The 14,595-nt window shown below is 40.2% G+C and overlaps 1 non-coding gene and 1 pseudogene across 1 annotated transcript; one reads left to right on the top strand and one right to left on the bottom strand.

Annotated features, from left to right (window-relative positions):
* Positions 1–7,263: 7,263 nt before the first annotated feature.
* LOC148573624 (small nucleolar RNA R71) lies at positions 7,264–7,367 on the bottom strand. The gene has a single exon (XR_015906624.1). It is a non-coding gene; the product is annotated as a small nucleolar RNA R71 (small nucleolar RNA).
* A 918-nt stretch (positions 7,368–8,285) lies between these two features.
* LOC148573623 (uncharacterized) lies at positions 8,286–14,352 on the top strand (annotated as a pseudogene).
* Positions 14,353–14,595: the final 243 nt, after the last annotated feature.

Genomic DNA, 14,595 nt, shown 5'->3' with positions numbered 1-14,595 from the left:
CCTTCCATTCATGGATCAGATGTTGGAAAGACTTGCAGGGCACGCTTATTATTGTTTTCTCGACGGTTATTCAGGATACAACGAAATAGTGGTTGATCCAAGAGACCAAGAGAAAACCTCATTTACCTGTTCGTATGGAGTGTTTGCCTATAGACGCATGCCATTTGGGTTATGTAATGCCCCTGCAACTTTCCAACGTTGCATGCTTTCTATCTTTTCAGATATGATAGAAAAATTCATTGAAGTTTTTATGGATGATTTCTCGGTATTCAGAGATTCTTTTCCTAGTTGCCTACATCACCTCGCCTTGGTATTGAAAAGGTGCCAAGAGACCAATTTGGTCTTGAACTGGGAAAAATGCCACTTCATGGTGACAGGGGGAATAGTCCTTGGTCACAAAGTCTCTCACCAAGGCATTGAGGTTGATAGAGCTAAAGTGGAACTTATTGAAAAACTACCTCCACCCAGTGATGTCAAGGCAATTAGAAGTTTTTTAAGGCATGCTGGTTTTTACAGAAGATTTATTAAAGATTTTTCAAAGATAGCCAAGCCCTTAAGCAATCTCCTCGTATCTGACACACCATTCATCTTTGATGAAACTTGCATGCTAGCATTTGCACATTTGAAAATGAGGTTATCCTCTACTCCTATCATTTCCCCACCTGATTGGAACCTACCATTTGAATTGATGTGCGATGCATCTGATTTTGCAGTTGGGGCAGTGTTAGGACAAAGGAAAGATAACCTAGTTCGTGTAATATACTATGCTAGCAAAGTCCTTAATGAAACTCAAAGAAATTATACCACTACTGAAAAGGAGTTGCTAGCAATAGTTTTTACATTTGACAAATTTAGATCATACCTCATTGGTGCTAAAGTGATCGTTTTTACAGATCACACAGCACTTAAATATTTGTTTGCCAAGCAAGAATCGAAGCCAAGACTAATAAGGTGGATCTTACTGTTGCAGGAATTCGATATTAAAATCAGAGACAAGAAGGGATTGGAGAACAAGGTGGCAGATCACTTATCTAGAATCCCTCATGATCAAGGTGGAGAAAATGATACAAGTGTTAACGAGCTCTTCCCTGATGAGCAGTTGATGACAGTTCATAAAGCACCATGGTTCGCAGATATTGCAAATTTCAAGGCAACTGGAGCATTACCACCAGGGATCAATAAACATCAAAAGAGGAAGCTCATGAATGATGCAAAATACTTTGTCTGGGACGAGCCATATCTCTTCAAGAAATGTTCAGATGGAATTCTTAGAAGATGTGTCTCGGAAGAGGAAGGAAGAGAAGTCCTGTGGAACTGCCACGGTTCATGCTATGGCGGGCACTTTGGAGGGGACAGAACTGCAACAAAGGTGTTACAAAGCGGATTCTTTTGGCCCACTCTTTTCAAGGATGCCAAAGAGCTAGTAAAAAGTTGCAATGAATGCCAAAGATCTGGAAACCTGCCCAAAAGAAAGGCCATGCCACAAAATTTCATCTTGGAACTTGAACTGTTTGATGTGTGGGGAATTGATTTCATGGGACCATTCCCAACCTCATATGCAAACAATTACATCCTGGTAGCAGTAGATTATGTTTCCAAGTGGGTAGAGGCTATTGCAACCCCAACTAATGATAACAAGGTAGTCATGAACTTTCTCAGGAAGAATATCTTTAGCCGGTTTGGAGTCCCAAGAGCCCTCATCAGTGATGGAGGGAGTCACTTTTGTAACAAACCACTAGAAGCTCTCCTCTTACGATATGGGGTAAAACACAAAGTAGCCACACCTTACCATCCTCAAACAAGTGGGCAAATTGAGATATCCAACAGAGAGCTGAAGAGGATCCTGGAAAAGACTGTGGGCGCATCTAGAAAGGATTGGTCGAAGAAGTTGGATGATGCTCTGTGAGCATACAGAACAGCATTCAAAACCCCACTTGGAATGTCTCCACATCAATTAGTCTATGGGAAAGCTTGTCATTTACCACTGGAGCTGGAATATAAAGCTCTTTGGGCTATCAAGATACTAAATTTTGACAGCATTGCTGCTGGTGCAAAAAGAATCTTGCAGCTGCAAGAGATGGAGGAATTCAGGTCACAAGCCTATGAAAACACTAAGATGTATAAAGAGAAGGCAAAAAGAAAACATGACATGCACTTGGCACCCAGGAGTTTTGAAAAAGGGCAGCAGGTTCTCCTTTACAATTCTAAATTAAGGCTGTTCCCAGGAAAACTCAAGTCAAGGTGGTCCGGACCTTTCTTGGTTACAAAAGTATCACCATATGGCCATATCGAAATCACGGATGAAGGTTCCAAGAGGACTTTTACAGTGAATGGACAAAGACTCAAGCATTATCTGGGCAACATGGGGGAAGACCCAGAGTAAAGTACCATCTCAAATAATTAAGAACTCGTCGAGCTAGCGACGATAAAAGAGCGCTCTGTTGGGAGGCAACCCAACCTCAGGTAGTTTCAATTTCATCCTTATTTCAATAAAGTCACAAGTGGTTTCCCCTGTATTGAAAGGAGCTAAGTTTGGTGTTCCACACCAGAACAATCTAAGAGTGATGGTGTAATTCTAAGTTTGGTGTTCCACTAAAGAACATTGGTTAGAATTACACCCCACTCCCCAAAGAACATTGCTAGCTCCATCCAACCAAGAGAAACCACTTAGGTGTAGTTAGACTATAGGTGATCATTGCTTTGTTGATAACAAGATATGAGGGTCTCTGCATATATGCAATGTTGTGCACTGGGCAAAGAACTAAGTTTGGTGTTCACACACCAAACTGAGTTCAAGAGGCACAAGCATACATATAAGCTAACTATGTCTCAAGTGCTTTGGGAACAAGCAACTTCCAGTGACCTTGTAGGAATCTTATAAGGAAGTGGTGCACCTTCACCCAAAAAAAGCGAGGCAACAAAAACTAGGAGGATGACAAAGAGAGAGGGGGACCAGAGATCATCACCCGAAGGTTGTATTGTTACCTGATTCCATTGTACTTAGAATTGTTGAAAGTTGGAGGTCCGAATTGCACTTTTGATTTGTAGTTACTTGCAGTTGAACTCTTTTTAAAATTCTGTCTTTTAAAGTTTTCCTTCTGAATAAGTCCATGATTTCTGGTCTTTATGTCACTGCATCATTCCCTTATTTACTTGTAAGCTTATCCCTTTTTATCAAATGAAGAAGAGAATGTTTATATTTGTAAAAGACCAGAGTGGAGTTTATATTGTGGAAGTACATTCATGAATCTTTGGGGTAGTCATAAGTTAGCTAAGTTGGTTCAACCACAAGGCTAGGAAGACAACTATCTATCCTGAATACTTTGCTTTGGATACACTCATGAGACTAAGTTAATAACAAGATCCTAAGAAGAGAAAAGGGAAAGAACAATGGAAGTGAAAAACAGAAGAAAAGAGTAAGCAATAAGGCTAGGCATCAATGGTTTTAATCTTGAGGCAAGTGTCTGTGGTGCTCCTGTGTGAGGGATCTACTTGGATGAATAAGCTCTTAGGTGTGCCTTATCACTTGGTAACTTAGGTTAACTAACTCGGGATTATCAGCTGAAAGTCCACTATCAAGAGTAACCTTCACTACAGAACACTTAGTAACCCAAAGAGGTGCTAGAAACCAAGGTCTCAAGAAAAGAAAATAAATAAACTAACTGCCTGTAGTGTGTATGTATGGGGGATAGGCTTGAGGGAGTAAGTCCTTAGGGGTGTCTCAACACCTAGCACCTTGAACCAACTGGTTCGGGAGTGTTGGCTGAAAGCTTATCTTAAAGAGTTGCCCCCTTACAGAGCACCTAGCCTAAATAACACAAACAACCCTTGTAATAACAATAAAAGGATCAATGAATAAAAGTCTCATGGGATATGAACAAAGTGGGTGTTTTAGGATAGAATAAAGGTCTGAAAGCCAGTAATGGAATGAACCTAAGTTGCTATGCATGAAACCACCATAAAATTAGTAATATGACTTCCACAAGGATGACTCATTCCTCTGGATATTCCATTCATCATTCTCTTGTTCCAGTACTTGCTTAGGGACAAGCAAGCTTTAAGTTTGGTGTTGTGATGCCAGGGCATTTTGGCCAGTTTCACTGACCTTTTCTTTACTGTTTTTAGGTTAGTTTCATGCATTTCTTTAGGAAATAAGTTAGTTTTGGGTAAATATTCACTTATGCCTTGACTCAAGCATACATTGTGCATTTTACATGATTTCATGAGGATTTTGCATAAGTTTAATGACAAATATTATGTTGCATTAGTCATGACTTGGACTAGAGCTTTGATGCACTTTGTTGCTTGATTTCAGGACCAAAAAGGAGCAAGAAAAGGGGAGGTAACTTGCAAAGATTAATGAGAAAAGTGATTGCCAATAACACTCTCAAAAAGCCATCAATGCCCACGTTAGAGAGTCACGTTAACCAAGTTAACGTGAACTCTAACGTGGAGAAAAGAAGTTGAGCCAACGTTAGTGACACTCAACATTGTCACTAATGTTGGCACTTACTCATAAGTGGCCACGTTAGAAGCCACGTTAACCAAGTTAACGTGGCCTCTAACGTTAAGGGGGAGGGAGAGAAGCCAACGTTAGTGACACTCAACATTGTCACTAACGTTGGCCTATGGTGCTAAGTACCACGTTAACTCCCACGTTAACTTGGTTAACGTGGGAACTAACGTAGAGGATGAAGAGTTGTCGACAACGTTAGTGACATTCAACATTGTCACTAACATTGAAGCAACCACACAACCCCCAAGAGTCACGTTAACTTCCACGTTAACTTGGTTAACGTGGAAGCTAACGATGAGAAGTGAAGGATGAGCCAACGTTAGTGACACTCAACATTGTCACTAACGTTGGGATGGCTAAAAGATGGCCACGTTAGAAGCCACGTTAACCTAGTTAATGTGGACTCTAACGTGAGACCTAGGGGCACATTGGAATGTTAGTGACAATGTTGAATGTCACTAACGTTCTCGAAGGATGGCAAAGGCCACATTAGAAGCCACGTTAACCTAGTTAACGTGAGCTTTAACGTGAAGCAAGAAGGGGCACACTGGAACGTTAGTGACAATGTTGAGTGTCACTAACGTTCTCGAAGGTTGATAAGGCAACATTAAAAGCCACGGTAACCTAGTTTACGTGGGTTTTAACGTAAGGCAAAAGGGGTGCATTGGAACGTTAGTGACAATGTTAAGTGTCACTAACGTTCCCGAACTTGGACTTTCACTAAATGATTAACACTCCTTACGCCCTGAGCTTAAGTCTTTGCCCACTCCGCACTTTCTCTCTGCAAGTAAAGCCAAGCCCAATTAAAGAAAGGAACTGCTTCAAACTCAAGATCCAAAGGCCCAAGACTTCAAGAGTGAACTAGAAGCTGAGAAGAGTAGTATATATAGGAGTAGCTTTGAATTGTAAAAAAAGTTCTGGAGGCTGAGGAATTACTCTCTGTATTTACTTTCTTTGCAATTTCTAGTTTTATGATGTATTCTCCATCTTTATTTTCATTTTCAAGAGCTATGAACAACTAAACCCCTTTCATTGGGTTAGGGAGTTCTGTTGTAATTTGATGGATCAATACTAATTTTCATTGTTCTTCTTCTATCTTTCCTCTTGATTTTACTTGAAAGCTTTCGATCTTCATCCAATTGAGTAGTTATCTTGGAAGAGAAGCTATTCAAACTTGGATCTCTTTTGAACCTTGGAAGAGGAATGAAGAGATCAAGCTAGAAATGCTTTCTCATGCTGGACCAAATTGGGTTTGGATGGGTATGTGATTGTAACCCTCTCAATACTTGGTTTGGGAAATGCATGTGGTATAATCAGTGACCATACTTCATCTCTTCTCATGAGCAATTGACCAAGGAATTGGCTACTGATCAAGATTTGAGAGATTGAATTGCAAGGAATTGTAATTCAATCACTTAAGATTGCCAAGGAGATCAATGAGTGCATTGATTGAGGAAGAGATGAAAATGAACTTGATCCAGAGAATTGCAACATCTCCTAAGCCCAATGAACCCCCCATCTCTAATCTTACCCATTCTCTTTAATTTCTGCGATTTACTTTTATGAGCAAATCCCCCATTCCCATTTATAATTCTGCAATTTATTTTCAGTTATTTACTTCCATTCATTTAATTCTAGCATTTACTTTTCTGTTATTTACATTCTCGCCATTTTATTTTCTGCAACTCTCAACCCAATTTCTGGATTCGCTCAACTAGAACATTCTTCTAATTGAAGTTGCTTGATCAATCAATCCCTGTGGGATTCGACCTCACTCTATTGTGAGTTTTTACTTGACGACAGCTTCGGTACACTTGCCGAAGGAAGATTTGTTGAGAGACAAGTTTTCCCCGCATCAAGTTTATGGCGCCGTTGCTGGGGATTGATTGTGCATCAACAATGATTAGATTGGAAGATCACTAGATTGAGCATTTTATTTTGTGTATTTCATTTTCTGTTTGAGTGAATTATTTTTTGTTTTAGTTAAACTTCTTCCCTTCTCCATCTACTCTTTTGTTTTTCTTTGTTATTTTCAATTCTGTTTGTTAACCCACTAACTGTTTGATATATTGCATCACCCACAACTAACATCAATTCTGACATAAATACTGTCTGCACCTATCTTCTCTGATTGTACTTGTTGGTTGTATGACAGGGAGAAGAAGCGGGGCTTCAACTTCCTTTGATTCTGAACCAGAGAGAACCTTCCTTAGATTAAGGAGGGAGGCAAGAGGAAAACGAGTAGTTGGTGCTGAAGAAGAGGAGGAACAATTTGAGGAATACTTTGAACCAAACATGGAAGAAAACATGGAAAATCATCATGAAGAAGAGACTCACAACCATGGCAGAGGAAGTGGAGCAAACCATGCTGGGGAGGATAGAAGAGTTTTGGGCTCTTACATTAATCCAAACCCAGGCAATTGTGGAAGTAGCATCCAAAAGCCAACAATCCATGCCAACAACTTTGAACTTAAACCACAGCTCATCACCCTTGTTCAGAACAACTGTTCGTTGGAGGAGGTGTTCAAGAAGATCCCAACCAACATTTGACCACCTTCCTGAGAATATGTGACACAGTGAAATCTAATGGTGTTCATCCTAACGCCTATAGATTGCTCTTATTTCCCTTCTCACTCAGAGACAAGGCAGCCAAGTGGCTGGAATCCTTCCCAAGGGAGAGCTTGACAACTTGGGAGGATGTGGTGAAAAAATTCTTAGCAAGATTCTACCCTCCTCAACGAATCAATAGGCTGAGAGCTGAGGTTCAAACCTTCAGGCAACAGGATGGTGAGACTCTGTATGAAGCATGGGAGAGGTTCAAAGACTTAACAAGGAGGTGTCCACCTGACATGTTCAACGAATGGGTCCAGCTGCACATTTTCTATGAAGGGCTCTCTTATGAGTCAAAGAAGGCAGTAGACCATTCATCTGGAGGGTCTTTGAACAAGAAGAAGACCATTGAGGAAGCTATAGATGTTATTGAAACAGTAGCAGAAAACGACTACTTCTATGCTTCCGAAAGAGGGAACACAAGAGGAGTGATGGAGCTAAACAATGTAGATGCTCTGTTGGCCCAAAACAAGCTCATTATCCAGCAGCTGGCTGACCTCACCAAGAAGATGGAGATGAACCAAGTAGCAGCAATCTCCACTTCATCAACAACACAAGAAGGAGTAAACCAAGAAGCAGAAGGGAGTCAGGAGCAAGCCAACTACATTGGGAATTCACCAAGAAAAAACTATTATCCATACTCCAAGACTTACAACCCTGGATGGAGAAATCACCCGAACTTTGGGTGGGGAAGTGAGCAAGATCAAAACCAAGACCAGAGACGTTACAACTCTAACAATAATGCAGCTCACCAACAATTCACCCAGAGGACATCTCAACACCCCCACAACAATAACTCTCCACATAGTTATCAAAACCAAAACAGTACATCTGCTCCGAATCACTCATCAATTGATGACAAGCTCTCTAAGATTGAAACCTTCATCGAAGGAATATGCAGAGACATTCAAGACAGTAAAGCATTCAGAGAGGAAGTGCAGTCAAACATGCAGAATCAAAATGCTGCCATCACAAAACTGGAGACACAAATCAGCTATCTTTTTAAGCAGCTTCCGAACCACAATTTTTGCTATGATGCCATTCAAGCAAAAGGGAGGAGTGTCAAGCTATCACACTTAGGAGTGGAAAGGAACTGAAGGAACATCCCCAAAAACCACTAGAAGAAAGCTCAATTGAAAAGGAAGAGGAGCAAGATGGAATGCAACCCCCCACGCCAAGTTTGCAGAAAGAGAAAAAGATACCCCAACTCAACGTCTCAAGAGCTCCACACCCCCAGGTATTGAAGAAAAAGGAAGATGACAACCAGTTCTTGAGATTTTTGGAAATCTTCAAGAAGCTACAAATCAACATACCATTTGCTGAAGCCATAGAACAAATGCCACTTTATGCCAAGTTTTTGAAGGAGCTAATGACTAAGAAGAGAAGCTGGAAGAACAATGAGACTGTGATACTAACTGAAGAGTGCAGTGCTATCATTCAGCATAAACTACTTTAGAAACTGAAGGATCCTGGGAGTTTTCAGATCCCTTGCATTATAGGAGAAATCACAGTAGAAAAGGCTCTTTGTGACTTAGGGGCCAGCATCAATTTGATGTCAGTAGCTATGATGAGAAAGATGAAAATTGAGGAGGCTAAACCAACAAAAATGGCTCTACAACTGGCAGACCGATCGTTCAAATTCCCTCACGGGATAGTGGAGGATTTGCTAGTAAAAGTAGGAGATTTCATATTCCCAGCAGATTTTGTGGTGCTGGACATGCAGGAAGACGCCAAAACCTCCATCATTTTGGGAAGGCCATTCCTGGCTACTGCTGGAGCTGTCATTGATGTTCAAAAGGGTGACCTCACCCTTAGATTACACAATGAAAAGATGACATTCAATGTGTTCAAGGCCATGAGTTATCCACCGGAACAATTGGGGGAATGCATGAAGTTAGATGCACTTGAGGATGAAGTACAGGAGAATTTTGAAGAAGATGAACCTGAAGAGAACGAGAGATTGGTGGAGGAAGAATCTAAATCAAGTGAAGAGGTAGCTACAACAGAAACACACATACCAGATGCACCAAAGGAAGGGAGCGAAAAATCAGAAGCACCCAAACTTGAACTCAAAGCATTGCCACCCACTCTCAAATATGCATATCTAGGAGAAAATGAAAACTACCCAGTGATCATAAATTCATCCCTCAGTCAAGATCAAGAGGACGAGCTACTCAAGGTGCTGCGGGAGCATAAGGATGCCATTGGATGGACCCTTGCTGACTTGAAGGGAATCAGTTCAGCCATATGCATGCATAAAATACTATTGGAAGATGACGCCAAGCCATCCATTCAATCCCAAAGAAGGCTGAACCCAATCATGAAGGAAGTGGTACAGAAAGAGGTTATGAAGCTTTGGCAAGGAGGAGTCATATACCCAATTTCGGACAGCCCTTGGGTTAGCCCCATACATGTTGTACCAAAGAAGGGAGGGATCACTGTGGTTACCAATGAGAAGAACGAGCTCATACCTACAAGGACCGTCACAGGATGGCGGATGTGCATAGACTACAGGAAGCTCAATGAGGCTACACGAAAGGACCATTTTCCCCTTCCATTCATGGATCAGATGTTGGAAAGACTTGCAGGGCACGCTTATTATTGTTTTCTCGACGGTTATTCAGGATACAACGAAATAGTGGTTGATCCAAGAGACCAAGAGAAAACCTCATTTACTTGTCCGTATAGAGTGTTTGCCTATAGGCGCATGCCATTTGGGTTATGTAATGCCCCTGCAACTTTCCAACGCTGCATGCTTTCTATCTTTTCAGATATGATAGAAAAATTCATTGAAGTTTTTATGGATGATTTCTCGGTATTCGGGGATTCTTTTCCTAGTTGCCTACATCACCTCGCCTTGGTATTGAAAAGGTGCCAAGAGACCAATTTGGTCTTGAACTGGGAAAAATGCCACTTTATGGTGACAGGGGGAATAGTCCTTGGTCACAAAGTCTCTCACCAAGGCATTGAGGTTGATAGAGCTAAAGTGGAACTTATTGAAAAACTACCTCCACCCAGTGATGTCAAGGCAATTAGAAGTTTTTTAAGGCATGCTGGTTTTTACAGAAGATTTATTAAAGATTTTTCAAAGATACCCAAGCCCTTAAGCAATCTCCTCCTATCTGACACACCATTCATCTTTGATGAAACTTGCATGCTAGCATTTGCACATTTGAAAATGAGGTTATCCTCTACTCCTATCATTTCCCCACCTGATTGGAACCTACCATTTGAATTGATGTGCGATGCATCTGATTTTGCAGTTGGGGCAGTGTTAGGACAAAGGAAAGATAACCTAGTTCGTGTAATATACTATGCTAGCAAAGTCCTTAATGAAACTCAAAGAAATTATACCACTACTGAAAAGGAGTTGCTAGCAATAGTTTTTACATTTGACAAATTTAGATCATACCTCATTGGTGCTAAAGTGATCATTTTTACAGATCACACAGCACTTAAATATTTGTTTGCCAAGCAAGAATCGAAGCCAAGACTAATAAGGTGGATCTTACTGTTGCAGGAATTCGATATTGAAATCAGAGACAAGAAGGGAGTGGAGAACAAGGTGGCAGATCACTTATCTAGAATTCCTCATGATCAAGGTGGAGAAAATGATACAAGTGTAAACGAGCTCTTCCCTGATGAGCAGTTGATGACAGTTCATAAAGCACCATGGTTCGCAGATATTGCAAATTTCAAGGCAACTGGAGCATTACCACCAGGGATCAATAAACATCAAAAGAGGAAGCTCATGAATGATGCAAAATACTTTGTCTGGGACGAGCCATATCTCTTCAAGAAATGTTCAGATGGAATTCTTAGAAGATGTGTCTCGGAAGAGGAAGGGAGAGAAGTCCTGTGGAACTGCCACGGTTCATGCTATGGCGGGCACTTTGGAGGGGACAGAACTGCAGCAAAGGTGTTACAAAGCGGATTCTTTTGGCCCACTCTTTTCAAGGATGCCAAAGAGCTAGTAAAAAGTTGCAATGAATGCCAAAGATCTGGAAACCTGCCCAAAAGAAAGGCCATGCCACAAAATTTCATCTTGGAACTTGAACTGTTTGATGTGTGGGGAATTAATTTCATGGGACCATTCCCAACCTCATATGCAAAAAATTACATCCTGGTAGCAGTAGATTATGTTTCCAAGTGGGTAGAGGCTATTGCAACCCCAACTAATGATAACAAGGTAGTCATGAACTTCCTCAGGAAGAATATCTTTAGCTGGTTTGGAGTCCCAAGAGCCCTCATCAGTGATGGAGGGAGTCACTTTTGTAACAAACCACTAGAAGCTCTCCTCTTACGATATGGGGTAAAACACAAAGTAGCCACACCTTACCATCCTCAAACAAGTGGGCAAACTGAGATATCCAACAGAGAGCTGAAGAGGATCCTGGAAAAGACTGTGGGCACATCTAGAAAGGATTGGTCGAAGAAGTTGGATGATGCTCTGTGGGCATACAGAACAGCATTCAAAACCCCACTTGGAATGTCTCCATATCAATTAGTCTATGGGAAAGCTTGTCATTTACCACTGGAGCTGGAACATAAAGCTCTTTGGGCTATCAAGATACTAAATTTTGACAGCATTGCTGCTGGTGCAAAAAGAATCTTGCAGCTGCAAGAGATGGAGGAATTCTGGTCACAAGCCTATGAAAACACTAAGATGTATAAAGAGAAGGAAAAAAGAAAACATGACATGCACTTGGCACCCAGGAGTTTCGAAAAAGGGCAGCAAGTACTCCTTTACAATTCTAAATTAAGGCTGTTCCCAGGGAAACTCAAGTCAAGGCGTTCCGGACCTTTCTTGGTTACAAAAGTATCACCATATGGCCATATCGAAATCACGGATGAAGGTTCCAAGAGGACTTTTACAGTGAATGGATAAAGACTCAAGCATTATCTGGGCAACATGGGGGAAGACCCCAGAGTAAAGTACCATCTCAAATAATTAAGAACTCGTCGAGCTAGCGACGATAAAAGAGCACTCTGTTGGGAGGCAACCCAACCTCAGGTAGTTTCAATTTCATCCTTATTTCAATAAAGTCACAAGTGGTTTCCCCTGTATTGAAAGGAGCTAAGTTTGGTGTTCCACACCAGAACAATCCAAGAGTGATGGTGTAATTCTAAGTTTGGTGTTCCACTAAAGAACATTGGTTAGAATTACACCCCACTCCCCAAAGAACATTGCTAGCTCCATCCAACCAAGAGAAACCACTTAGGTGTAGTTAGACTATAGGTGATCATTGCTTTGTTGATAACAAGATATGAGGGTCTCTGCATATATGCAATGTTGTGCACTGGGCAAAGAACTAGAAGCTGAGAAGAGTAGTATATATAGGAGTAGCTTTGAATTGTAAAAAAAGTTCTGGAGGCTGAGGAATTACTCTCTGTATTTACTTTCTTTGCAATTTCTAGTTTTATGATGTATTCTCCATCTTTATTTTTATTTTCAAGAGCTATGAACAACTAAACCCCTTTCATTGGGTTAGGGAGCTCTGTTGTAATTTGATGGATCAATACTAATTTTCATTGTTCTTCTTCTATCTTTCCTCTTGATTTTACTTGAAAGCTTTCGATCTTCATCCAATTGAGTAGTTATCTTGGAAGAGAAGCTATTCAAACTTGGATCTCTTTTGAACCTTGGAAGAGGAATGAAGAGATCAAGCTAGAAATGCTTTCTCATGCTGGACCAAATTGGGTTTGGATGGGTATGTGATTGTAACCCTCTCAATACTTGGTTTGGGAAATGCATGTGGTATAATCAGTGACCATACTTCATCTCTTCTCATGAGCAATTGACCAAGGAATTGGCTACTGATCAAGATTTGAGAGATTGAATTGCAAGGAATTGTAATTCAATCACTTAAGATTGCCAAGGAGATCAATGAGTGCATTGATTGAGGAAGAGATGAAAATGAACTTGATCCGGAGAATTGCAACATCTCCTAAGCCCAATGAACTCCCCATCTCTAATCTTACCCATTCTCTTTAATTTCTGCGATTTACTTTTATGAGCAAATCCCCCATTCCCATTTATAATTCTGCAATTTATTTTCAGTCATTTACTTCCATTCATTTAATTCTAGCATTTACTTTTCTGTTATTTACATTCCCGCCATTTTATTTTCTGCAACTCTCAACCCAATTTCTGGATTCGCTCAACTAGAACATTCTTCTAATTGAAGTTGCTTGATCAATCAATCCCTGTGGGATTCGACCTCACTCTATTGTGAGTTTTTACTTGACGACAACTTCGGTACACTTTCCGAAGGAAGATTTGTTGAGAGACAAGTTTTTCCCGCATCACGTGCCGGTTTCCAAGTTATGGCCATGCTTATTAAGCGTGCCTGTTGAGCCCAAAATTAAGATATAGCCACCTTTTTTAAGCGTGGCCATAAGTTTGTTCAGAATTTTTTTTCATTAATCTTCCAAATATGTCGTGCAAAATTCATATATAATTTTAAAATCATAGGCCAAAATAATTATATATATTGAACTAATCCAAGATATATATATAAACTTCCCATAAAAAAAGACATACATCTAAAACTTGTCACCACAAAAGTAGACTTTGATGACAAAGTACCAAAAAGTAAAGTCATAACAAGTAAATAAGAATTACAATTCCAACAAATGTCACATATCTACTTCTTTTATATACTTACTCTACAAACAGATGAAGTAGTAATTGCATTTAACTGAGTAACTCTGGCTAACACAGAGATCAGACCCTACATAGTACATATTACTTACTCTACAAAGCAAAATACAAATAAAGATAAGGTATTCTTTGCAATTTGCAAACCAACAAACTGTAGTACTAGCATACAGATACCTCAATATTCAAAGAGGAAAATGCACTCAAGTGAAGGTAAATTTTAATACAATTGGGCGAGGTGTTGATGAAGCTTAATTAATTAATTACCAAGAACGATTCTGTTAGAGAATTGGGGATTAAAACATATCTGAAAGTTTTTGCTACTCCTGGGTCCAATAGTTATTCTAATTTCATAGTTCTGATTCATCTCAAAGCTGCTACTGCTTTTACAACAGCTGCTGAAGTCGGGAGTCAAAATGTCAGTAGAAACCATCCTAGCTTGACACAGATTTCTCAGACTCTTTGTGCCCCTTTTGACCTGGTCACAGTGCTTGACATCAGTGGTAGCATGGCTGGAACCAAGCTGGCACTACTAAAAAGAGCTATGGGATTTGTAAAAGCTTAATTAATTAATTACCAAGAAGGAACAGTAGCATATAAACTAAGTAAGGAACAACATACACACGATTATTAGTAGTAGCCTGATGACTTCCAAATACCAAAGGCTTTTTCATGCGCTTTCCTTCTCGGTGGTACATGTAAAAGCAGTAGTAACCCTAATTAGTAGTTATTAACCAAAATCAAACCTAATTAGACTTGTTAATTACACTAGTTAGGCAAAGAGAATGAATTAAAAAACAAAACATAA

The sequence above is a fragment of the Arachis ipaensis genome, chromosome B2, assembly GCF_059453495.1.
Source record: "Arachis ipaensis isolate K30076 ecotype BB chromosome B2, ASM5945349v1, whole genome shotgun sequence".
NCBI classification, from domain to species: domain Eukaryota; kingdom Viridiplantae; phylum Streptophyta; class Magnoliopsida; order Fabales; family Fabaceae; genus Arachis; species Arachis ipaensis.
The sequence above is the reverse complement of the archived record's forward strand: the minus strand, read 5'-3'. Positions and strand labels throughout refer to the sequence as shown.